The sequence below is a fragment of the Puma concolor genome, chromosome D2 (genome assembly GCF_028749965.1).
Source record: "Puma concolor isolate L17-30 chromosome D2, mPumCon1.1.hap2, whole genome shotgun sequence".
In the NCBI taxonomy this organism is placed as follows: domain Eukaryota; kingdom Metazoa; phylum Chordata; class Mammalia; order Carnivora; family Felidae; genus Puma; species Puma concolor.
The window spans coordinates 40,042,147-40,065,951 of record NC_141677.1 but is presented as its reverse complement, the minus strand read 5'-3'; the positions used below and the strand labels follow the sequence as shown (position 1 = coordinate 40,065,951).

Sequence of the window (23,805 nt, the reverse complement as noted above, 5' to 3'; positions counted from 1 at the left end):
AGAAGGACTGAGAGCCCCAGCTGGCATGGGAGGAAGATAAATAAGAAAAAACAAAACATGTCCTTGTGCTACAGTGGAATGTTTAAAAAAGAGGTGAAAAGCACAAGGTCAGGGGCAGATTTCATTTTCTATAATTTCAGAGGCTCAGGGAGGAGGCGGCATGCTGCCGACTCAACAGTTTCGGGGGAATCGGTTTTGGAGGGAACTCGTTTTGGGGAGGGGGGAGGGGGGAGGGGGGTGTCTTAACAGCCAAAGCACTGTGGTTTCCTTTCCAGGGAACACATTGGTTTCCCTGGCAACAGAGAAGTCCAGCCTCCAAAGTTCTGCCGGGAGACCAAGGCTTGGCCTGGGATGCTCCCAGCAATTATCCATGGCCGAGGCCTCAGCATCCTGCCTGCCTGGGCCGTGAGCTGGGTGGGAGAGGTGCAAAAATGTCGGCGCTGCAAAAATGTGGGCACCAGTCCCCGTCTCTCCCCCCACCACCCCCCCCCCCCCACAGTCGTGCAAGGAGCCACTCATCCTCAGATCACCACTTTCCAGGGCTTTACGACGGAGCAGGTAAAAAGTGCCAGAAACAACTTGGAAATGAGCCTGAGTCTGAGGGCACCCAAGGACCCTGAGGGCGCAGTGAAGGCTCTAGGGTGGGCGGCCGATGGCCCAGCAAGGCCGAGCCTCCCGTCCAGCACACTTTGCAGCGGGGGGTGGCTGGCACCGGGGAACTGTATCAGAAGAGAGCAGGTCCAAATTTCTGAGCTCGTCTCCCTCCTCCATCTTGGGTCGCTAGAGTGGCTCCACAAGCAATTCGTGGATTTTAGGGCCCATCTTCCCAGGGAGGCATATTTTTTTTTTTTAATTTTTTTTTTTTCAATGTTTTTTATTTATTTTTGGGACAGAGAGAGACAGAGCATGAACGGGGGAGGGGCAGAGAGAGAGGGAGACACAGAATCGGAAACAGGCTCCAGGCTCTGAGCCATCAGCCCAGAGCCTGACGCGGGGCTCGAACTCACGGACCGCGAGATCGTGACCTGGCTGAAGTCGGACGCTTAACCGACTGCGCCACCCAGGCGCCCCCCAGGGAGGCATATTTAAACATCTGGCCTGGGAAGACGCCGCCGTCTGTGGGCTGGGTGTGGGAGGGAGCTGGGGGCAGGCGGGGGAAAGGAAAGGAGGCAGAGAGAGGTCCTGCCATGGCATCCCAGAGCACTTATCTGGCCGCCCAGCGCTGGGCTAAGAGCACCACACACATCATTTCATTTAATTCGTCCACTACTTGCCTGGTGAGGCAGGCACAGTTATTCCTCGCTGGAGGGAACTCAGGGGTCAAGTGACCTGTCCAAGGCCACCCAGTGAGAGGCAGGCTTGTGAGCCACACCTGCCAATCCCGGTGCCAGGCAGCGAAGGAGAGTGACTCTGGCTGGAGATTTACTCCCCTGGTGGCTGAAGGGACACAGAAGTTCCGAAACTCACCCCTCTACTCCCCTCCCCAGAGCCTCCCTCTGCCTCTAAACGTTCCCCAGGAAGACAGGCCTAGGAGCAGAGCCACCTGCTCCGAACCAGCGGTAGATGTTCCCCGAGGGCCCGATAGCGTGTCCTTTATAAGTTCCATCTCCCTTATGCCCAGTCAGCCCCGCGAAGTAGGTAGTAATAACCCCTTTTATAGATGAGGGACTGGGTACTCAGTAGCATGCCGAACTTCACAGCTAGCAAGAAGCAGAACTGGGATTCAAGCCCTAGTCTGACGCCAAAACACAGATATCCCTCTCTCTTTATTCTTATTTTTAAGTAGGCTTCATGCTCAGTGCGGGGCTCAACATGGGGCTTGACGCGGGGCTCAAACTCACAACCATAGGATCAAGACGTGAGCTGAGATCGATAGTCAGACGCTTAACTGACTGAGCCACCCGGGCACCCCTACAGATATCTCTTAACTAATGATGAGGAGGAAGAAAAGCCAAGCCTTCCGGAACCAGTACCACATGCTTGTGATGTTTAAATCATTCTACACATGTTAACTTATTTTATTCCTCAGCCATCCCTTGAAGTACGTGCTATAATTGGCTCCATTTCATTGATGTGCAAACTGAGGCCTGAAGCTCTGTAAGCAACATGGCTAGAAAGGCATAAGGCCAAGGTTTGGTCCCAGCCAGGCAGACTCGCGCTTACACTAATAACTCATATAATGTGCGGCTTCTCCAACCACTGGGGCATCCTGTCTCCCAGCCTCGACCCCTTTATTCTGGTTGGTTCTGGGAGCCTATAAGGCCGGGCAGCAGTTAGAGACCTGGGTTTTTCCCTTCCTAGAGCTCAGCTCCCTGGAGAGTGCCTTCTCCCACCCCGGGGAACGGCAGGCGGGACCCGGACCGCATTTCCGCCCGTGTGTGTGAGTGCGCGTGTGTGTGGCCTCAGGCCCACGCTGCAGCCAGGGTGTGCACGCAGCTGATTTATAACCCTCAGAGAAAACAGAATTGCAAATCTCACCCACAAATCTTCCCTATCGAGGTACTTGTGACAGGCAGACATGCCGTGAATTCCCAAGAACAGGCAGGGCTCCCCCCAGCCTTGGCTCACTCACGAAATGGGTCCAGGAGAGCTGGCCGGCTCAGCCCAGGGAGTGGCCGCTGACCTGGTGGCCCAGTCCTGCTCATCAGAAATGCTGGCCCGTAGGAAGCCCCAGGGGGCACAGGTTAGCTATCCCACGCCCTCACACCCCACCCCCGGTGGCCCCATCACATGTCACACCGCAGTCACTGGTCAGACGGTGAGAAGTAGGGCCCGTTAGCACCTGCAGAACCAAGAAGGGGGACCTGAGCAGACATCTATCGAACGTGGATTGCTCCCCTCATTGTTCTATGCGATATGCTTTAGGTTTGTCTCATCTGAAGCAAGGCTGACTCAGACCCCAACACAGGCAGCCTGATTCCAGAGCCTGTGCTGGGAACCACCCCATCGTGTTCCCTCAACTCTTCAAAGCCCATTGGAGGTCCCTGGGCCCTGTTCCTGGCACACAGGCACTCACTCCGTTTCCCTCCAGAGTGGATAACGGGGGGCCCAGGTTGGGTCCGGTTGGGGTCACCCCACTGGCGTGTGAACCGCCAGGAGATGCTTCCAGCTTCTGTACACCCCGAACCGGGGCTGCCATACTCCGGGCCTGGCTCACGCTATCCCTCCAAGCCCAGCTTGAAGGGGCGCTGTTGATGGCTGAGCAGCAAAGGGACACGTGCTCTCTTCCTCCAGTCTCGCCTTGCAGAGCCTTCCCGGCAGCCGGCACTGTGGCTGCGGCACACAGCACTGGACCACGGGACCCGCTACTTGGGGCCTCGTGGAGGCCTGTGACAGCCCAGTCAGTTCTGCTGCCCATGGGCGGGAGGACGGGTGGGGGCAGGGCATGGGGGAGCTGCCACCCGGCGGGAGGTGGGCAGCTGAAGGCGAGGCAGACCTACTCCGGACTCTGCTCTAGTCTCCTGTGTGACCCAGGCTAGTCCACGGCCCTTTTTTTTTTTTTTTTTTTTCTTTAATGTTTATTTATTTTGAGAGAGAAAGACACACAGAGAAAGAGAGAGAGAGCGTGAGTTGGGGAGGGGCAGCGAGAGAGGGAGGGAGAGGATCCCAAGGAGGCTCCGTCCTGCCAATGTACAGCCCAACGTGGGGCTCGATTTCACCAACTGTGAGATCATGACCTGAGCTGAAATCAAGAGTCAGACGCTTAACTGACTGAGCCACTCAGGCACCACCACCACCCCCCCCCCCCCCCCGCAACCTTTCTGAGCTGTGTCTTTTCTATCTGGAAAATGGGTTCGGTTTGCCTGCATGATAGTTGTGGGAGGATTAAATTAAATGAGTATGAGAGAGCCCGTGACTCTTGAGAGGCCAGGCACACACAGACATCCACACTGCACACACGTGCACACATAGAGCTGGGGTGACCCTGGTTACAGGAATCCCTGTCCCAGCCCAAAGAGCGCTCCGCACCAGGCCACCCTTTCCGTGAGGTGTCTCTTGGGGTTGGCATTGGGGTGAGAGTCCCGGCTCCTCCTCCTCCAGTTCAGACTCCCTCAGTCCCAAACCTATAATCCCTGGCAGGGAAAATGACAGCTTTGCCCAGCGGCTGCCCTCAGCCGAGGGCGGGGAGCTGGGCGGTAGCCGTGGTGGTGGCTGGGAGGTGGGCCCGGGACACACAGCCCCGGAGTCAGGGGAGGTCAATGGAGGGGACAAATGTCATGGGCACTATGGGCTTTGGGGCAGGGGGACGTGGATGAGAGGGAAGACGGGGAAGGGGTAGGCACAAGGCCCCAGGGCTGGCCGGAGGCCGGCCCTCTGTAGGACATGACGCAGGGAGGGTCAGCAAGGGGTCATGAGCCTGGGACCAGAAGCACAGGGAGGGGGGACTTCTGCACGGAGGCTCAAGGCACAGGGCCTGGGACCCTGAGGCAGGCTGGCTAGGTGCCTGGAGGCAGCAAGTCAAGCATAGCCCATGGGTTGGGTTTGGGGTTTGGGAAGCTGCAAACACACTGATCCCTGGGCTCTGCGCTGGCCTCCCTGGGATGGATGGGGAACCAGCATTTTAGAATGAGCCCCTGGGATCTGCCTGCAGCTAAGAACCCCTGGGTTTCCTCTGCCCCAGGGAGGCGCTGGGGCTTCCCCTGCCTGTGCTGCCTTCCCCTCGGCACCGCCCTCCATTTGGCAGGAAGGCAAGGCTAGAGCGGTGCCATGGACACCCCAACCACATCTGCCGGGCTAGGCTCCTCACCACCTGTCTCCTGGGAGGCACGCGGCCCATTTGTGGGAGGGGCCCCAGGACTGTCTCCGTTTACTAAGGCCTGGTCAGCAAGGCTGGGGTCAGCCCCAGAGCACCCCTCCTGGGCCCCTCCCCACTGAGAACAGCTGTCAAGGAGCTAAAATGTTGGTGCTCTCTGCCTCCCCTCTAAGAAGTGGCAGGGAACCTGTCCCCAGCCCCTGGAGCTGCTGGGCTCGTGATCTAGGGCCATACGGACCCCTGAGCCATGTCCATGGGGAACAGACGTCCCAGCCCAGGCCATGCTGCCCTGACTGTCAGGGGCCTTGGACAAGTCACATGGCCTCTCTCAGCAGGAGGAGGTTAGACTTGGCGATGTGCAGGCTGCAAAGGAAGGGCATTCAGGTGGACAGAACAGCCCGAACAGAAGCTGGACGGAGCGCAGTTGGAAACGTGCCCAGGCGGACTGGGCCAGAAGATTGGGGGTGAGGCTCAGTCTAAATTTAGGGTTAGGAGCAAGGGTGAAACGGGAATTGGAGTCAGTGTGGGGTTTCTCTGACCAGTGTTGCCTGAAGGCAAGGTCCCTCGTGGGCACTCAGTACTCCTGGGCAGGGGCCCTCGGCAGCCGTCCCGGCATCTCTGGATCGTGAGGAGGGACAGGCAGAGGCAATCTGCTCTAAGAGAGGCAGCAGTGTTTGCTCGAGAATAATCCAGAGGACCAGCTTGGGCTCCCGCACCACCAGGTGGCCCAGAGGAGAAAGGGGGTACATTCAGTCTCCCTTGGACCAGCCTGAGCACAGCCTGGGCCTACCTAGGGGTGCTGTTCTCAGACTCAAGGCCTGGGGTGACAGGCCATGAGGCAGGTGGGACGTAGGCCCCGGGGAGGGATAAGCCTGGCTTATCAGGGTCAGGGCCATGGGGACAGCCCAGCTCAGGCCTGGAGGCATGGATACCTTCCTGGGGCCTCCACAGTCATAGACTATGCTGGCTCAGGACTCCCTGCTGTCATCCCCACAACCACCATCACCCCGACTTTCCTGGTGGATATTTGAAGATCCAACCTCTTTGGAGAGGGTTATGCTTGAGGACAGGGTCCCCGGCACGACACCGGTCACACAGGAGTCCTGGGGTGTGCAGAGTCTGGCACCCTCAGGCATGGAGCCCCAGGACTGGTCCCAGCTGGGGAGGGGGCTTACTGCTTTCATCTGGCTCCCCACCTCCCATCTTTTCCCTCGCTCTCGACCTCTAGGATGGTGCGAGGCACGAGCCCACCTTCACCCTCAGCAATCCTCCAGGGAGGGGACAGATGGACAGCCAGTAGTACAGGTGGACCAGAGGCCACTCAGCAGAGGATGGGGCCTGCCTGCTTCTCTGGGTCCCAGGGTGGTGATCTAAAGGCAGGGGCCCAGCGCAGGGTCGGGCGGCACGAGGAGCAATTGTTCCTACCGTCTGCCCGCCTGGTGCACCTGCTCACCTGCTGCCCGGTCCCCACTTGCCATGGCCTTGCCAGCCCCTTCCCTGCCCCCTCTCGGCCCGAGATGGCTGTCGCCATGGCAACCCTGCTCATTCAGTCCGGGATAATGAAGCCAATGTGTTTTTCATTTCCATGAGCGGGAGTGCAGAGCAGAGCGGGGGAGGGGGCTCTCCCCTCTCGGCCCCTCCTCTGAGGGAAGGCAGCCTGGAGAGAGAGGGTGTGCGCGCGGCCCTACCAGCAGAGGCACAGACACCCGTGGGAAGTGGGTTGGACCTGGAACCCCAAGCTCTCAGGCCACCACAGCAGCCATGTGGCTGGACAATGCCAGCCAGAATGGCAGCCTTCTCTGGCAACACCTAGACCAGGAGAAGTGGCTTGGAGACAGGCAAGGCAGGGCTCCACCTCTAGCTGTGTGACCTTGGGCTAGTGACTTCACCTCTCTGGTCTCCCTTCAGTAGAAGGAAGTTCACCAAGCATTTATTGGGTCTCTTTCGAGTGTCTGGCCTTCTGCTTTCCCCGGAGAACCTGAAAAGCCCCAGACAGAGCCCTGGTCGTCCAGGAGCCCACAGGTGAGCAGGGGGAGTTTGGATCAGGCATGTTTCTCAACTGTGAAAACGAGGCCAGCAACTCTTATCTGTTGCCACCTATCTCTGAGTTACTATTCAAAGGGGAGGTTGATGTGAAGTTATGCATGTGAATGTGCCCGGTGCACACAGTAGATGTTTTATGTGTCTTCAAACTGGGTCCCGGTCCCGCAGCACAGACGGCAGATGTGGAAGAGATTCTCCTATGTGAGTCAGTGCCTGAGGCTGCCCTAACGCCTCTCCTTCCTACAGACTTGCCCATTCAGTTGGAGGTAAAACCGAGGCCTGAGCAGGGCTGGGCTGGGCACAGGGGCAGTAGCTTTGACTAGCCTGCACCATCAGTGGCAGGGCTCATCTGTAGCCCAGACGGGAGACAGAGCAGGACTGTCTGGGACACCCACGGCCCCCAGCCGTACCCGCTCCTCCAGCCCCTTTCCAAGGGCAGGAAGCCAAAAGCACTCACGCGGAAAACTCTGGCCTGTCTTCCCCCCCCCCCACCCCCAATATTTCAATCACCTTGGAGGCCAGTGGCCCTCTCTCCTGGCTGGGCTGACAGATTGGAGGGGGAGGGAGGGGGAAGCATGCAGAGGGAGGGGTGGGGGGTACCAGGGAAGCCGATGTGGAAAAATCAGAGCAAGTCTTGAAAAATGAAGAAATAAACCTGCCAGGAGGGAGACAGCCTCCATCCGTCCTCCATAAAGCTGTCTAAGGGCCACCAAGGACGTTGGTGGGTGGAAGGGGCCGGAGATAGCTCCTGCTGGGACCCCTGCCGCCCCCGCCCAGCCGGGCTCCAGCCCATGGCTGGTGAGGGGTTGGAGAGGAGGGGGGCCTGGGGAGGTTGAGGGTTAGGAGGGGCAGGAGTGTGGGAGGCACAATGGTGGGGAGAAAAGGCCTGGGAACAGGGGCCTTTTGTCAAATTGATGAGCCAATACCTGCACATAGTAGGGACTCGGCGTTGGACTGAATAAAGGAAAGAATCTGTCTGCAGGCAGCTGGCGAGCAGGGCCTCTGTAGCAGGCTGACTAGCCACGAACGAGGACTTGGCTGAAGCCCATTCGCCCATTTCACAGATGGGAAGGGAGGTCAGACCGGCCCGAGGTCACATGCCGAATCAGAGCCGCTTGGGTTCTCCACCCCGAGGTCCATGCCAGGGTGCCTTCAGCATAAACTCCAGGGTTGGGGGCCTCTCTCCACTGTGTCCCCACCGATGCCACATCACACCCAGGCCGGGGACCAAACACACCTGTGAAGGAGGATATGGCCCTGGCCCTGTTCCAGGTCCTTCCACGGAACCATTAAGAATCACAGTTTCTAGGGGCGCCTGGGTGGCTCAGTCTTAAGCGTCTGATTCTTGGTTTTGGCTCAGGTCATGATCTCACAGATTCGTGGGTTCGGGCCCCATGTCGGGCTCCGTGCTGACAAAGCAGAGCCTGCTCGGGATTCTCTCTCTCTCCCTCTCTCGCTGCCCCTCCCCCACTCATGCTGTCTCTGTCTCTCTCAAAATAAATAAATAAAATAAAATAATTTAAAGAAAAACCAAGTCATTTTCTAGGAACACTGAATGACCCCGAAACCTGCTCATGACATAAGTTGAGTCCAAAAGAGAAAGAACAAAAAAAAGTCATAAAGTCACCAGAAAGAAATACACCAGAATGTTGGTCAGCATGACCAGCGGTGGGGACGGTCACGGACAGTTTTTATTTTTCTTCTTTCAACTTTTATGGGACTTTCAGGCTTTCTACAAGAAGCGTGCATTACTTTTACAGTAAGGAAGAAAGGAACATTCTTAGGCTCTCCATCTTGACTTGGACAAAGTCAAAGGAACTCTGGCTGCAGGGGGGAGCAGCTCTGCACAGGCTCACACGCTCGTCCGCCATGACGAGCCTCCCGCCATGGCCTGCAGGCCTGCTGAAGTCACCGCAGGCATGAAGGAGGGGACCACAGCCGCCCTCACTTCGCTGCGTGACCGGGCGAGTCCTGTCCCTCTCTGTGCTCTCGTGTCTCCTCCCCTCGTCTTTCTTACGTCACAGGACGGGTACTGAGGGCTAATGCTTGAACTCAACTTGGAAGCCCTCATGATTAGGGGGACAGGGCTTCTCTGAGTTGGAGGGACGCTGTCTGGGGCAGAAGGGGCAGCTGAGGTGCCTCCAAAGACTGGGCAGGCCGGCGCAGGGCGGAGGAACAGCAGAGCAGTGCCAGGAGGCGAGGGGCCAGCTCTCGTCCCCTGTTTACAGTGGAAACACAGACTTGAAAAGGTTTCACTTTTCCACTGTTTTTGTGGCGGTGCTGTGGGGAGCAGGGCTTCCTGAGAGCGAGGCCAGCTTTCTAAGGCCACACCGAGTCCAGCCCCGCGCTGGCCTCTGACAGGAAACATCATGTTTTCAATTTACGGGTCCTTGCCAGGCGCTCCACCAGCCGGCTTGTGTGGGGAGAAAACTTCCAGGCCTGGCTGCAGTTGGGAACCCCTGGCAGGCCCGGTGGAGCCCCGGGACCCCAGAGGGGACCCCGTGGGATCCCCAAGTGGCCTTACTCCGGAACAACTCTGGCTGCAGGTGCCTGGCAGCTGATGGGGGTTTGTTAGCAGGTGATGTGCCCGGTGATCCCACCGCACAAGGCGCAATCCCTGGCCTCCTGGCTCCCATGTCGGCGAGCCCTACTCTCTTGATAGACAGATGGGGAAACTGAGGCCCACAGAGGGAAGAGGCTTCCCAATGGTGAAGCAAGAATGACCTCTAACCAGATTGGAAGATTCCCAACCAGACTGGAAGATTCCCAACTGCCAGGGGGGAAGATTCTCCCCCAGGCAAAGGGAGACTGTCCCCTGTGACAGTATTGACCGATGATCGACACCACACGCCTACAAGTGGGCACCGTGATCACATTTGAGCTCAGAACAAGCCTGTGATCTGTCTGACCTTCGTATCTTGCAGATGAGGAAACCGAGGCACAGCGGGGTTTAGGAACCTCTCTAGGATCACGTCGTGGGCAACCACGGAGCTGGGGGCCTCGTGCTGTGCTGCAAAATTCCCTTCTCCACCCCATCCCAGGGCTGCTCTCGGCTCTGTTCCTTGCTGTTTGAAGCTGCCCTAGCCCAGGCTGGCTGCAAGCCTCCTACCACACAGGTCCTGCGGGTCCCTCCCCTCTCCAGGTGCTTCTGGAAATTCCTGGTAAACTGCGAAATGCCTGTAGCAGGGGTGTGCATTCAGCCAGTGGGCACTGAATGCCTTGGTCTACACTGACGGGGAGGAGGCTGTGTCCTGGCACCCAGGAGGCCCTCCACGACGACAGCCAGCCGCCCTGTGGCACGAATGGGCGAGGGGACTGTCAGGAAGGCCTCGGAGCTCAGGAAGGCCTCGGAGCTCAATACATCTCTGCTCTTTCTCACCCTGCTAGAATGTCACTTCCCTGAGGGCAGGGGCCTGGTCTCCTGCTCACTGATGTCTCCCAAACACTCAGAAGAGCGCTGGTACACAGGCGGTGTTAAATAAATGTCTGCTGAATGACTGACGGAGGACGGTGGTTGGGCAAGAGGCTCTGCTCACACGGTGGGTCTGGAGAGACCTGGCGGCTCGTCTCATCAGCCACGTATTTATGACGTTTCCAGGGGAGGAGGAGACGCGTCCCCGCCCGCACCCAGCGGCCCCAACCCAATGCTCCATGGCAGCTCCCACCCTGGCCCCTCTGCCCGGCGCCCTCCCCGCGCCCCGCTGCTCGCTCTCTGGGCAAATTCCAACACTAGACAAAGGGCACATTTTCAGGGATCATAATCCCTTGCTTGTTTGTGTTTTTCACCAACTGTCCCCTCCCTTCTTCTTCCTATCCAGGGCATTCCTGTTCCCAAACGGGAGCCACCTTCCAGGCGAGTGATGGCCAGGCTCGCACTGGCTCCCAGGAGTCCCGTGAGCTGGGCCAGGGAGGCCCACTATAGACACGGACACAGAACCTTCTCAGCAAGGACAACGTCAAGGCTGCCAAGGGGGCGGGTGCTCGGGGCTCCAGCTCCGGGCTGCCCTCCTGCTGGCCGGCCTGCAGGGAGCTGAGCTGTGCCTTCAGGCGTGGGGAGGAACCCGCGCCCGGCCCACAGAGGGGCGGAGACCATGTGTGCATGCGTCTGGGGAGGGGGGACAACACACATGCAGGGACATGCCCAGAGAGGGAAAATAAGAGACTGAGAAAAAAGACAGCAAGAGACGCAGCGAGAAAGAGGGCACAAGTCAGGGAAGCACCGAGAGAGTCAGGAAAAGGCCCCGAGACAGCAAACAGGTGTGGATGGGACGCCCCCTGGAGTTGTGCAGCTGCCCTGGGCAGGACAAACACAAGAGAGCCAAGGAAGGAGAGAGACAAAGATGGGTGCAGGGAAGAGCCACAGAGGGTGCACGGATGAGCGTGACTGGGAGGCCCGCTGCGGGAGGACAGGGAGACAAGCCAGAGGTACGGAGGGGGCCCTGCGGTAGACACACAGAGCATGCCACAGACGCACCAGCTCCAAAGCCCTGGCAGACTTTTCTGGGTGCTCTCCTTCCCTGTCCAGGTGCTGCAAGGTCGGCGTCTAGGAACGGAGAAAGACAGGCTGCGGGGCCCCGAGGCACCGCCCCCCTCCATGCCCTGCTAGGAATGCCCTTGCTCTGTGCCCTCCAAGGCTCAGCGAGGTGTTGCAGGCGACGCACGCTGACCCTTCTCCCTTCCAGCCTTGCCCCCCACTCGTGGTCAGGGGGAGAGCTGGGGCGGAAGGTCAGACGGAGTGGGAGGTGGCAAGCCCCGCCGGAGGGCAGGAGCACAAACAAGGAATTCCGCCCAGGGCCCCTCTGAACCAGCCCCTTCCTGTCTCTGGGCCTCGGTTTCCTCTTGCTAGAGGAGGTGGGATCTGTTGGCCCCTGAGCTTCCCCCAGCCCCTACCACCCTGTGTCTCTGGAATCTCACATTTAGCCGGGGCACTGTGTGTACCTCTCTCCACCCCACCCCCGTTTCTGAATGAACTCGTTGACCTCTCCCATTCCCGGCCCCCACCAGGCTTGCATTTGAAAGGCCAGACGTGCAGAAGGACGGCGCAGCTACAGCCGGGCTCCCCGCCATGAGCACCTCTTTCCCGCCAGCATCCAGGGGAGCAGAGCCACTACCTGCCCGCGTGCTATCTCTGGGCTACCACAAGCTGCATTTCAATGACAGTTCAGTGAGAAGTGACGCGCCGTGTCCTTCTGTGTCGGTGTCCTTGCTGGCTCCCCGCTGCCCCCTGAAGAGCGTGTGAGCCACTGGACCTCATTACAAACCGCTGCTCCCACTCCCCTCCCTGCAGCCAACAACTGCGTGCTGGCTGTGCCCTATGTCTTCTCACACTGTTCCATCTACTTTGTCCTGGCCTTTCCCTGCAACTCCCAGCGGGAGCTGTGTGTCTCTGGCCCCCCCAAAGCTGAGCTGCCCTGGTTGCAAGGCTCCGAGTTGATGCTTGGGAAGGGCTCTGGGCCCTGATCTGGGCAGGCGTAACCCATGGCGATGCTGGCTGCTTCAGCAAGCCCAGCTGAACGTGGGTAACACACCCTCCACCTGCCTGGTCCTTCTGGGCTGCAGGAAGGAAGCCTTTTTCTTCTTTTATGACCAAGAGGAAGAGCCTCTGGGAGGTCAGGTGATGGGGCCTTACACAGCTTGGGACCTGAAAGTTCAAGATACCTGGTCTGTCGGAGACAAAACCCATCTATCTCCAGGAAGCCACCTCTGATCTTCCTGGTTGGCAGGGGCTCTCCCCTGGCAATGCCCAGAGCGGGTCCTCGGTGCCCTGAGTCTGGTTGGGCTCAGGCTTGAACGTCACATGGAGCTGGGTTCAAGTTCTGACCCCATCGCCCAAGGGCTGTGTGACCATATGACTGTATGACTTAACTTCTCTGCCCAACAGTTTACTCACTTGCAAAATAGGCTTTAGGAAAATTAAATTAGATAATGTATACAAATTATACGGTGCAGGTGCTGATTAACACAACTGTCATTAAGACTACCCAAAACCACACACGCACGCACGCGCGCACACACACACACACACACACACACACACACACACACACAGCGCGATATCACAGTGATTAACAGCAAGGATTCGGTCTTAAATCCTGGCTGCATGACCCTGGGCAAGTCACTTCTCTCTCCGTTTGCTGAACAAGGTCTATTCTTAAAATTCTTCCTTATTACTATCCAGGAGACCCCTCCCCAAACCCCTAAAAAAGCAGCAGGTTGTCCTTGGAGCCTGAGGGATCTGCTGGCAACTGGGACACACAGGTTGTCCCCTGAACCTTCGCAATCTTCTGTACTCACAGCCACCAAGCTCTTGCCACCCTCCAGAAGCTCCGCAACCCTCTCTGACAGAGCCAAGAACGTCCAGCGTGGCCCAGCCCCAGGGGGAGGTGGCCCAGTGTCTCTGGTCAGTTGGTTCTTCGTGCAGAACGGGCAGATTTAGAAAAGTCCTACTGCACTGAGATTAAGTGCCTGTTGAATCTCCCATCTGACTCACGGCCTCCTCCCCTCCTCCTGGGCTGGCCCCACAGTCATTACCATTTAAACACCTAAATTATCAAACGGCTCGCAGGTAATTTACTTGCATTACAAAAGCCCGATTCAGGGGAAGGGCCCATTCTCTAACCACTGGGTGTTCACCTTCCCACAAAGCTGGGAAGGGACCAGAAGGACCTGTGTACAGAGCGATCATGGACGATTTCAAATGATTTCTCAGAGTCTGTGTCTTCCTTCTTTGGGTCAAAACAGATGTTCCGCATGTTGGCAGTGAGGGCTGGGTGGGATGAGCCCCACGGGAGAGTCACAGTCAGACATCACGAGTTCCCATCCTGGCTTTGCCGCCTGGAGACTTCGGCTATCTTCCTAACCACCTCCTGCCTCAGTTTCCTCACCCATCACACGGAGATGATGCTGGTCCCACCTCAAAGGGTTTCAGACCAAGGGAGATGCCGCACTCCCTGCTGGCATCGTTATTATTTCTTTTATTTTTTTTTTTAACGTTTATTATTTATTCTTGAGAGAGCTAGAGAGACCGAGCATGAGCGGGGGAGGGGCAAAGAGAGAGGGCGACACAGAATCCGAAGCAGGCTCCAGGCTCTGGGCTGTCAGCACAGAGCCCGATGCGGGGCTCGAACTCGTGAACACTGAGACATGACCTGAGCCAAGGTTGGACGCTTAACCCACTGAGCCACCCAGACACCCGGGCATCGTTATTATTATCGCTCTCGTTATTAGTACTGACTAAGGGCCCTGGAGCTCCGCTGTCCTCTGCCTTTCAGTGACACACGTGTGATGGGTAGTCATTTTCTCCCTGTCCCAGAGGCTGTAGGGCGGCTGGGTCTGTCTTGGGGGTGTCCTGAAGGCGTGTACAAGCATGCCCCTCGAGGCCCCCACTGCAGCAGGGCCCTGAGCAACTTGGCCCGCCGAGTCCTCACTCTGTCAGGAGCCACAAATGTGCCCCTGGCGGGCATCTCCTACCCCGGGTTCTGAAGAATTACTCTGGGGCTGCTCTGGGCTCTGCCCACCCCTGCCTCCTGGTCTCTGTTGCGACCTGGGTTCTCACTTGTCAGACGGCCAAGTGCATGCCATGTACCCTTCACCCAATCAGCATTTGCCGAGTGCCCGCCCTGTACTGCTCATTCCCACCACAATTACAGGACAGTCACCCCTGTACGGCTCATTCGCTCAGCAGATACATGGCCTACGAGGCGCCAGGCTGAAGCCCGTGGCTGCTTCAATAGCATAGCCCCAGCCTTGCTCTGTCCAGCGGCCTCCCTGCTGTTCGTTCCTTGCCACGGTGTGTTCCCACCGGTGCTCTGGGACACAAATGCCATCACCCAGCCACCTCCTCCCACCACCCCCAAGCACAAGCTCACAGTATACTACACTCACCTGCCCAAGCAGGCGCTTATCCGGGGTCCTGGTCTGGGCGATACCCTGACCTAAGCCTATGCTTTTCCTGCCTCACCTTCAGCCCCACTGGAAATCCTCAGAATCCTTTGAGTGTCCATCTGCTCCAGCCAGCCTCCTCCGGGAAGCCTTCCATATCCCATACTTCTCAAGAGCTCCTTCTCCTTGATCTCAACACCTTCCTGGTCCCAGAGCACTGGGTATGACTAATTCTCTTCCCTGCAAGCGAACTTTGGCCTAGGCTGTGCCAACCTAAGGGCTGGCCTAGGGTCTTCTGTCGCCTTATCTCCCCAAGAGCTGAGCACAGATCCAGGCAAACAGTAGGTGCTTACTAAATACTGCTGCCTTACTGCTTACAGAGGGAGAGTGTGGGGAGGAGGAACCGGCTTATGCAAAGGGCTTGAGGTGGGTCTGGTATCAGGCGCCGGGTAAGAACCGAGGGCCCGGCTGGGCTCCTGGCCCGGGGAGGAGATTGAGCCGCCCACCCCGGCCCACACCCAAGGCTGGCTATGTAAGCTGGATGCCAGTGGTCAAAGGAGCCCTGCTCCCTCGTCTGAGTGACAGCACAGCCCAGACTCTGCGCCCCAGGTCCTGACATCATCCCAGTTGCGGGGGGGGGGGGGGGGGCGGGCGGCGGGGGGACGGGTGAACGCCTAGATGGTGAATAATTCCTCCTCTGTCACCTGCCAGGCCCTAGCCGCCTCAAACAAGGTCTCATTAGGACAGGACCGGTGTTTTCACCTCTGCTTATTAACTCCCTTGAGCACCAGCGAGTGGAAAATGGGAGGGAGCCAGGGAGTGAGAGCCTTTTCATTCTGGCTCATGTTGCCCTCAGCGTGGATATTCCTGGAAACTTTCCATGGGGGCTGTCCTGGCTGGGGTGGGGGACCGGGAGCTAAGCAGGGGCTGTTGATTCAGGCTGACAGTGCAGATCAAAGAAGGGCCCAGTGTTTCGGGAGCAGGCAGCCCCTTGGTCCCTGTCCTGAGATGGCCCCATTTCTTCCCAGGAGCAGCAGAGGGCTGGTTTAGGGCTCAGGCCTTGTGGTGGGTGGGGGAGAATATCCATCCCAGAAAGACGGCCCAAGGGGAGGTGTGGTGGGTGGCAGGCATGGCCCAGAGACCAGACTGGTCCCCGGGTGACCTAGCAACTCATTTTCCTCCTGGGGCCTCACTTTCCCCGTCGATAAAAAGAGGGGGCTCCACAAGGCCACTCCCTAGTTCTGACGCTCCAGGCCTCTGTGTGTGTTAACTAGTAAAGCTCTGAGGCCCCTCGGAGGAGCCAGATAACCCCACTTCATCCTGCCTCCCTCGGCTGGCTCCGAGTTAGCGGTCTATCTCAGCGTGCAGAAGACATTTCCAATCTGAGTGGATTCGGCAGATGCCTGCTGATCTGAAAGCCTCCTGGAAGGCCCAGGGGAACCACCACTAAATGACACATCGCGTCCAGGGAACAGCTTCTCTGTCCCTGGGGCTCTGGGGCTGGCCAGCGGCTGATGACCCGAATGTTCTGTGGCCAGAGGGAATGGGGCTGAAACCCAGAGGTCTGCCTCAGGGGTCATGGCAGAGAGGACCCCAGGGAATGTCCTTCTTATTATCATGGGGCTAGAAGAATAGGAAGAGCCCTTACAGATCCCCGAAACCCCTGGTGAATTCAGGAGAAAACTCAGCCACAGAGAGCGACAGGTTTGCCCAAGTTCAATCAGGAAGGCCATGACACTGTCCAGGGCCCAACCTCTAGGCCAGCTCCCTTTTACAGGCATCCATGTGTCCCAGACTGGCATGATCATAGGTGTTAAGTGGGGCACTGGTTAAAAATTCAGAACCCTAGGCCCAACTCCAGACCTACAGAATCGGACTCCAAGAGAGACACCTGAGAATCTGCATTTGAACAAGTGCCCCTGGTGATCTGTGTGTGTTGGCACTTTGGGGAAGTACCGTGTCTCCATGTGGAATCGCCATCCTGAAAGTTTCCACTGGAGAGCTCCAGAGAGGACCCAGGAGGCCGGTGTCCCGGGGAGGGAGGTATCTGGCTGCCAGACCCGATGCCAACCTCAAGCAGATGTTCCAGTGCTGAGGGGTGGGGGCAGCTCCCTGAGGGCATCCGTCTTCCATTACCAGAGAAGGCTGATGCCACACAGGGCTGCTGGCACCCCTGGCAGACAGGCAGGCCTCTCCCCACTTGCAGATTTTCCTCATCTACGATCTAACCGAGGGTATCAGAGATAGAAGCCACTTGTCCAGACTCACCCAGCTGACAGGTGGCAAGACAAGGTCTTGAACCCAGAACCAACTGTTCCTGAAACCCATGCTTTAACCCCATGTCATAAAGCATCCCTTACCACACTGAAGTGTACATGCATGAGCAAACCCTTATGGGAGGTGGTGAGCTCCCCAGCATTGGAGGTATGCAAGCCGCCGCTGAAGGAGCCCCTGGCAGGCATGGGATGACCTGGACCAGCCCTCCTGGAGCTGCGACGGGACAGGCGAAGCTGGCCAGGGGATGTGGGTGTTTTTGTTGTGTTTCTTCCACACACAGAGAAAAATGTTTTGGGTTATTTACGAGTGTTCGTTCATCAAAGTTCTCCTGGCTCAGTGCTTGGCCACCCTGGAGCTGCTGGGCGGAGGATGGTCGGGAGCCTTGGCTGAGAGGGCATCTGCCGGGAGCAGAGACGGTGGGGGTGCAGGGGGCTGGCTCCCCAGGCCAGGGTGACCCAGGGCGGTTGGGAGTCGGGTGGAGGTGGGGCTGAGAGACCTCACCAGGGGCCACCCAGTGAGACCCGTCACACACTAGGCTGTCCCATCGGCCAACCAGAGCGTGGGCCAGATGGGGGCAGCACGGGAGCATCCCACCGGGGTTATGAAGCAGAGATGCTCCCACAGGCTCTTAAAGAGGCCCCCAAAGAGCCTCGGGGAAGCAGCGGAGGGTCCCAAACAGCTGTGAGGCAAGATGTGCTGCTTCCCAAACCGGAACGGAAGAAGGGTGAGAAGCACTTAACAGGAAAGACAGATGTGAGGAAAAAGCTTTCACATGATCGCATTAACCGGAGTGGTGGGCATGGGACCGGTGCTCCCCAGTCAGCTCTCTGGGAGTTATGTGGTCCCTATAACCCCAGGGGCTCTGGAAGGTTCGCAGGGCAGTCTGCCCAGGAGCCTCAGTAGACGGACACCTGGGGAACCACACTGAGGTCACCGTCTCCTCCCCACGCCTGCACTGGCCACAGCCCAGGACCGAGACACCTGACAAATGGACTTGCTGAGAAACACACAGACTCAGAATCCTTCTTAACACAGCCCGCCCGGCGCATTAAGAACTGGCACACCAGGGGCGCCTGGGTGGCTCAGTCGGTGAAGCGTCCGACTTCGGCTCAGGTCATGATCTTGCGGTCCGTGAGTTCGAGCCCCGCGTCGGGCTCTGTGCTGACAGCTCAGAGCCTGGAGCCTGTTTTGGATTCTGTGTCTCCCTCTCTCTCTGACCCCACCCCGTTCATGCTCTGTCTCTCTCTGTCTCAAAAATAAATAAATGTTAAAAAAAAAAAATTTAAGAACTGGCACACCAGATAAAATCTTGCCGTCCCCAAAGAAAACTAAGGGCATACAGGTGAGTGCCTGCCTGTTCAGCATAGGCGTACTAGGAGCCATGCATGCCTGGTGGATGGGGGACAAGGTTCAGTCTGCCCCGAGCCTTCTTTGAGGGGTTTCCAGCCCTGCAGGGGAGACAGCAGGTGGCTGGCATGGAGGAGCGGAGACAAGGAAAAGCCATGGGTGCAGGGGGCTGAAGGACGGGCTAGATGTGTCTCGCGGGGCTAGCTCAGCACGCATAAGCTCTGCAGCCCTCCGCAGGTGGGAGGAGGTAGCCCTTGGGAGGGGGGTCCTCCTTGGGCTTTGGCCCCAGCTCTGCCTGTGGTGGGGGACCCGGGGCAGGGGGAGGATGAGCCCAGCACCTGGACCTTCCAAGACTTCCTGCCACGATCCCTAGGCAGAGGCAAACAAGAGACCAGCTGTCAACGGAGCAGGCAGCAATGTGCAGCCGGTGGGGACTGCAGGTCCCAAAGGGGGAAACTGGCTCCAGAGGGCACAGGGCTCTGGAGGGGTTTTTCTGCTGCTGGTGTGCCCCTGGGAGGTCCCTCCAGGCCAGCGGGGGCGGGGCCAGGATCTGCAGGGACAACTCCCTCCTCCCCCTCCCGCTTTCGGAGCTTTGCCTGACCCAGGCATCTCCCCACCGTGTGGGAATCCTCCACGGACACGCACTTGGGCGCCTCTGCAGTTCAGATTGCGTCCTGGATGGCGCGGCAGGAGGACAGGGGCCATCCTCTCTTCCTGGGAGGAGCTGGGTGCTCGGACCCCCTGAACCCCAGTGCTCTAGGCTGTATGCTGTGCGTGCAGTGATAAGGCGTAGCACTGATCCCCATGTGGCTCACCCTGTGTTGGTCCCCTCGGTCTAGGGCTGTTTGGGGATTCGGTGGGGGAAGCACCAGGACCCCAGAACCCACGGGGAGGGAAATGGAACCCTCACAACATGTCCCCTCTCTTTGAAGGTGTGGTTGCCTAGGTACTAGCCACGGTCCTGTCCACCTCAATTTACCTCTATGACCAGTGCCCCATGCCCCGTGCCCCAGTTCCTTACTTTAAACTGCAGAAAGGTAGCAGAGCCTTGCCTACAGGGAAGGCACGCACTCACCCTGCCAACTCTTATCTGCAAGACTGCCTTTCCCAGCCTCAGTTTCCCCACCTGCGAATGAGGGAACCCCACGGGGCCGCTGAACACCGGCGTCTGCGGGCGGTGTAGGCGTTAAATACACACCAGGTGTCAAAGACTCAGGAGGAAAAAAGAGCACAGGGGAGCCAAGAGGTTATCCTTCCAATACACAGTCAAGACAAAAGAGAAGATAAGGGGGCAGGCAGTCTAGAAACACAGGAGCATAAAGAGGGTTCGGAGTTGAGAGAGTTCAGGGAGGAAAGGAGCAGGGCCTCTGGGAAGCGGAGGGCGTGGGGCCCAGGGGGTGTGGAGGCCACGTCTGACCCTGTAGAGGAAGCACGGCTTGAGGAAGGCTCCAAAAGTTTCCAGCCACACAGCAACGCGGGTGGAGGGCTTTCAAGGCAGAAGGAAGGGCAGGAGCAAAGGTGCCATGGCGGGGACGTGTCATAAAGGTGAGGAGGGGGCGGCACAGGGAAGCTGCAGCCCAGGGCACTGGCGGACAGCTAGCGTGTGACGCGGCCCTGCAAGGAGGCTGGGGCCGGCGGTGGTGGCTTCGAGTGCCAGGCTGAGTCTGCCGGTGCACGGCGGCTGGCGCTCCCAGGGAGTCTGACGGCCAGGGATGGGGGCCGAGGGAGCTTCCAGAAGGCGTCCACGTGAATGGAGGTGTCCAGCCACCAGAACACAGCAGCCTACCTCACGGACCGCTGAGACCCTCAGGACCGTGGTTCTCTGGGAGGCCACCCTCTGGTTCCTTCTCCCCTCGGGAGAGGACAACTTATTTATTCATGAGCACACACTGGCTCCCGCCAGGCAGCCAGCTCTCGGACACCTCACTTCTAATTACAGCAGGAGTTTTATTAGCGCTGGAGGGCAATGCCAGGCTCCAACCGCCCCTGTGAGTGGACACACGCCCCCTCTCGCTTCCCTGCTTTAGCCTGCAGCCAGAGGCCCAGGTGCCCAGGACAGCACAGGGCAGCCGGGAGTTCGGGCTCCATCCCGAGTGGTCGGCACGGGGGGGGTCCCTGGAGACGGGATGGCGTCTGCTCCAGCTCAAGGCCACACGGAGCGCACAGCCTCCGAAGCCGGGAGTGCGGGGCACTGCCTTGGATACCTCCAAAGAGCAGGGTGGGGGTGGGGGGAGCCGTGTGCCGCCAGAGCTGCAAGAACAAGGCTCAGGGCGGCAGGTTGGGAGCCCGGGAGGTCTCAGTTCTGCTGAGTCCTGGCAATGACAGAGGCGATGACACAGAGCAGACGCAGAGCAGATGTCTGCGGGGACGCCTGGCTAGGAGTGTCTCTGAGGGTAAGGAGAGCGGAAGCGAGAAGGTCCTGGGGCTCAGAGAGAAATTCCAGAGGGGGCTCAAGGGGGAGCACTGGACGTGGCACAGGGAGAAAGTGGGTGAGCTAAGGGGGCAGAGTGGGGGTGCCTTTGTGAGGAGACGGGGGGAGCCGGGCAGGAGAGAAGCACGGGCACACAGAGAACCACACAGAGACAGAGAGACTCACACGCACCTCCTTCCTTCTGGAGGGAACAGGCACCAAAGCGCAAAGCACAGGTGTCCTCCATGGCCAACCCCTCTTAGCGGCCTCTTCCAGCCCTCCCCAGGGGACCTCTGGGCAGGGGCTCCCCTCTCTGCTCGTCCAGCCTCCCGCGTCCACCCTGGAGCACCTCATGTTCTGTCTCAAACTCAGGGATGCTCTCCCACCCAGTCTGCTGCCTGACTGCCCCGTGCGGCCCCAGCTTGCACACTTTTGGCGACGAGGAGCTCACTACCCACTCAGAGGGCAACTGAAAAATATCTCCAGACGGCTCAGACTCTTGGAAAGCTGAACTTGAGGATGCCAGGGAGACGGTGTGGCTGCCATGGAGGGGCCCGAGCTCTGCTGGGCCAGTCTGCTGGGCAAGGCTGTCCTTTAACATTAGCTTGCAGAGTGAAAGAGCTGGCCCCTCACTCCAGCTGTCGCTCCAAATTATAATAGGACCAGGTACCAGGATGTGGCAGTGAACAAACATCATCACAATATCCGTTTCTAGTCTGGCACCTGCCCTTCGCCCATTTTACAGGTGGCAAAGCTGAGTCCGGGGAGAGGCAGTGACTTGCTCAACGAGGCCCAGGGAGCTGACGGTGAAGGGCAGAGCCTCGCACAGGCTACTGCAGGCACTGACCATCTGTCAGCCCCAGGAAGAAAAGGAGGAGAGGCGTGTCCGCCACCCCACCCCCAGCCGTTTCTAGGACACTGAGGTATTGATTACCACCCTTGCCTTGGAGTGGTTTTCTTTTCTTTTCTTTTTCCATCAAGGCTTTCTAGTCTGCCTTTTTTTTTTTTTTTTTTTTTAAATAAACTCCAAGCCGCTCCTATGATTAATTACCAGCTGCCTAATGCTCCGCCACTAGCAATTTCTGGAAAGGGAATGAATTACCTTGAAACACATCCGAAAAGAGAACCCACCGTGAAGGAGAATTCAGAGGTTACCTCACAATTAGCAGTGGGTCCCCCTAGCCTTATCGGGTTGCCGGCAGGCCCTCTGGGGAGGGGCGGTCGCCAGCCTTCAGGGGCCACCCTCTGGTTCCTGAGGGCAGCGGGGCTTGGAGGGCCAGGCCAAAGCACAAGGCGGAGAGGGAGGCGGTTTCCTGAGCACCCACCTCAGGCCGGCCTGTGGCTCCGCCCCTGGTCTCTAAGGCATCATGGGCCGCTTCATTCCACAGTTCAAATCCCCATGCTGCTACTTACAGCTCTATGGGTTTCTTAACCACTTTGAGCCTCTGGAGAAAGGACGAGGCACTAAACACACCTCCTCACGGGATTACTGCGGGGAGAAATATGTATTTAAGGAGCATGGTGCCTGGTACACAGTAGACTCTCACTAAGCTCTAACATTTAAAAATATTTCAGGCTTCCGAGCGTCGCCGTAACGGCCTTCCCAGAAGGGCTGGTATAATTATCCCTGTTTTCTGATGAGAACCCTGGCCCCCACTCTCACAAAAGTGAAAGTCTTGCCCAAGGTCACGAGCCGATGGCAGGGAGCCGGGACCTCCTGCAGCCCTGCCCCTTGGTTCCAGAGCCTGACTGAAGCGTGCAGCATCCCAGGGCTTGCCTGGCCCCGTGTCTGGGCACCTACGAGCACGGGGGCCTCAGGAGGGGAGTTGAGGGCAGCAGGGACATGATCAGGCAAGGCCTCATGCCAGAGCAAAGATTCTGCCTCCCCCCGCTGGGCCCCAGAGCCTTGGGACAAAGGGCCCTGGCCCAAGTCAGCACTTTTGTGAAGGCCTCTCATCTCTGGGTTGGGAACCACAGAGTAAAGAGGGATTACACAGGTCACCCTCTGGCACGGGGCCAAGTGCAATCAACCCTAAAATGCCTCTCTGTGATGAGACACGCTGGTGTCCAGGCCAGAGGCAGGGCCGGGAGGCTCAGCCTCAGAACCTTCTGGTTCCTGCTGCTCTTGGGAGCTCCCTGGGAGCCCCCACCCCCTCATTATGTTGGATGACCAGTCCGTGTCCATCCTGGCATTGCTGGGCGCTCAGGGAGGAGGGGATGCGGGAGCTGCAGTGTATGGAAAGAAGGAAGGGTCCCAGGATCCTTGACAGTGACTCTGACGTGTCCTCCTGAGCGCCTCTGGTGCCAGGTGTGTCCACGCACCTGTGCGGGCAGGTGCTGGGACCCATCCCATTTTTACAGACAGGTAAATCAAGGCACAGAGAAACCGCACAAGGCCACATTGGACAGGTGGCAGAGCCAGGATTTGAACGCAGTCACTCTTCACTCCAGAGCCCAGAGATTCGTGCGTGCACCTCAGCGTGTTTGCGGGAGACAAGGAGGTGGCCAGACACACTGCCCATTTCAGCAAATAGGCCTTTCTGCTCACCCAGGCCTCTTCCTGCGTGGCCGCCATGTTGCTTGGCATGCGGGCCCACGCATCCCGGGCTGAGTGGTACAGACACAGGTGCTGCGCCAAGGCTGGGGACCCCAAACCTGCCCCTCTCCCTGGGTGCTCTCCCCCAGCCCTTCCCCGGCAGGCACTCTGGACAAAGGCCAGGTCCCAGAGGCCTCTGGGGCCGACGAGGTCTAAGCAGGGGGCGGGGCAGCACCCAGTCCCGCCCACCAGGGCCGAGGCCCAGTCAAAGGCTGGGTATGCCAGGGCTAACACCTAGTCGCTACTCAGGACGTGCCTGCCCCTTCTCCAAGCACCCGGGCCAAGCCTTCCCCACCCGCCGCACACCTACCTCAGTGACCCGCGAACCACCAGCGTCCCACGTCTGGTCAGCAGTGCTCAGCCCCCGCACCTCACTGCAGTTCCATCCTGCTGCAAGGGGAAGGGGTGGTCAGAGGAGCCCCTCATGGCAGCCCTGGAACCGATCGGGCTGACACTTCCCCCCCCCCACCCCCCCCACCCCCACCTACTGGGCAAAAC

General features: G+C 58.6%; 1 protein-coding gene and 1 long non-coding RNA gene across 6 annotated transcripts in view; one reads left to right on the top strand and one right to left on the bottom strand.

Moving 5' to 3' along the window:
- ZMIZ1 (zinc finger MIZ-type containing 1) overlaps positions 1-23,805 on the bottom strand; it is a 231,956-nt gene that overhangs the window by 122,798 nt on the left and 85,353 nt on the right. For 3 of the 5 annotated variants that reach the window (XM_086680113.1, XM_086680109.1, XM_086680112.1), the window contains exon 3: positions 23,618-23,697. The exons of 1 other annotated variant lie outside the window; for it this stretch is intronic. The gene's annotated coding sequence lies outside the window, so the exon portion shown is untranslated. The remainder of the gene's footprint in view (positions 1-23,617; positions 23,698-23,805) is intronic. One more of the 5 variants, XM_086680110.1, reaches the window with a different exon arrangement.
- LOC147576010 (uncharacterized) lies at positions 19,637-22,091 on the top strand. The gene is made up of 2 exons (XR_015241666.1): positions 19,637-19,846; positions 21,457-22,091. It is a non-coding gene; the product is annotated as an uncharacterized LOC147576010 (long non-coding RNA).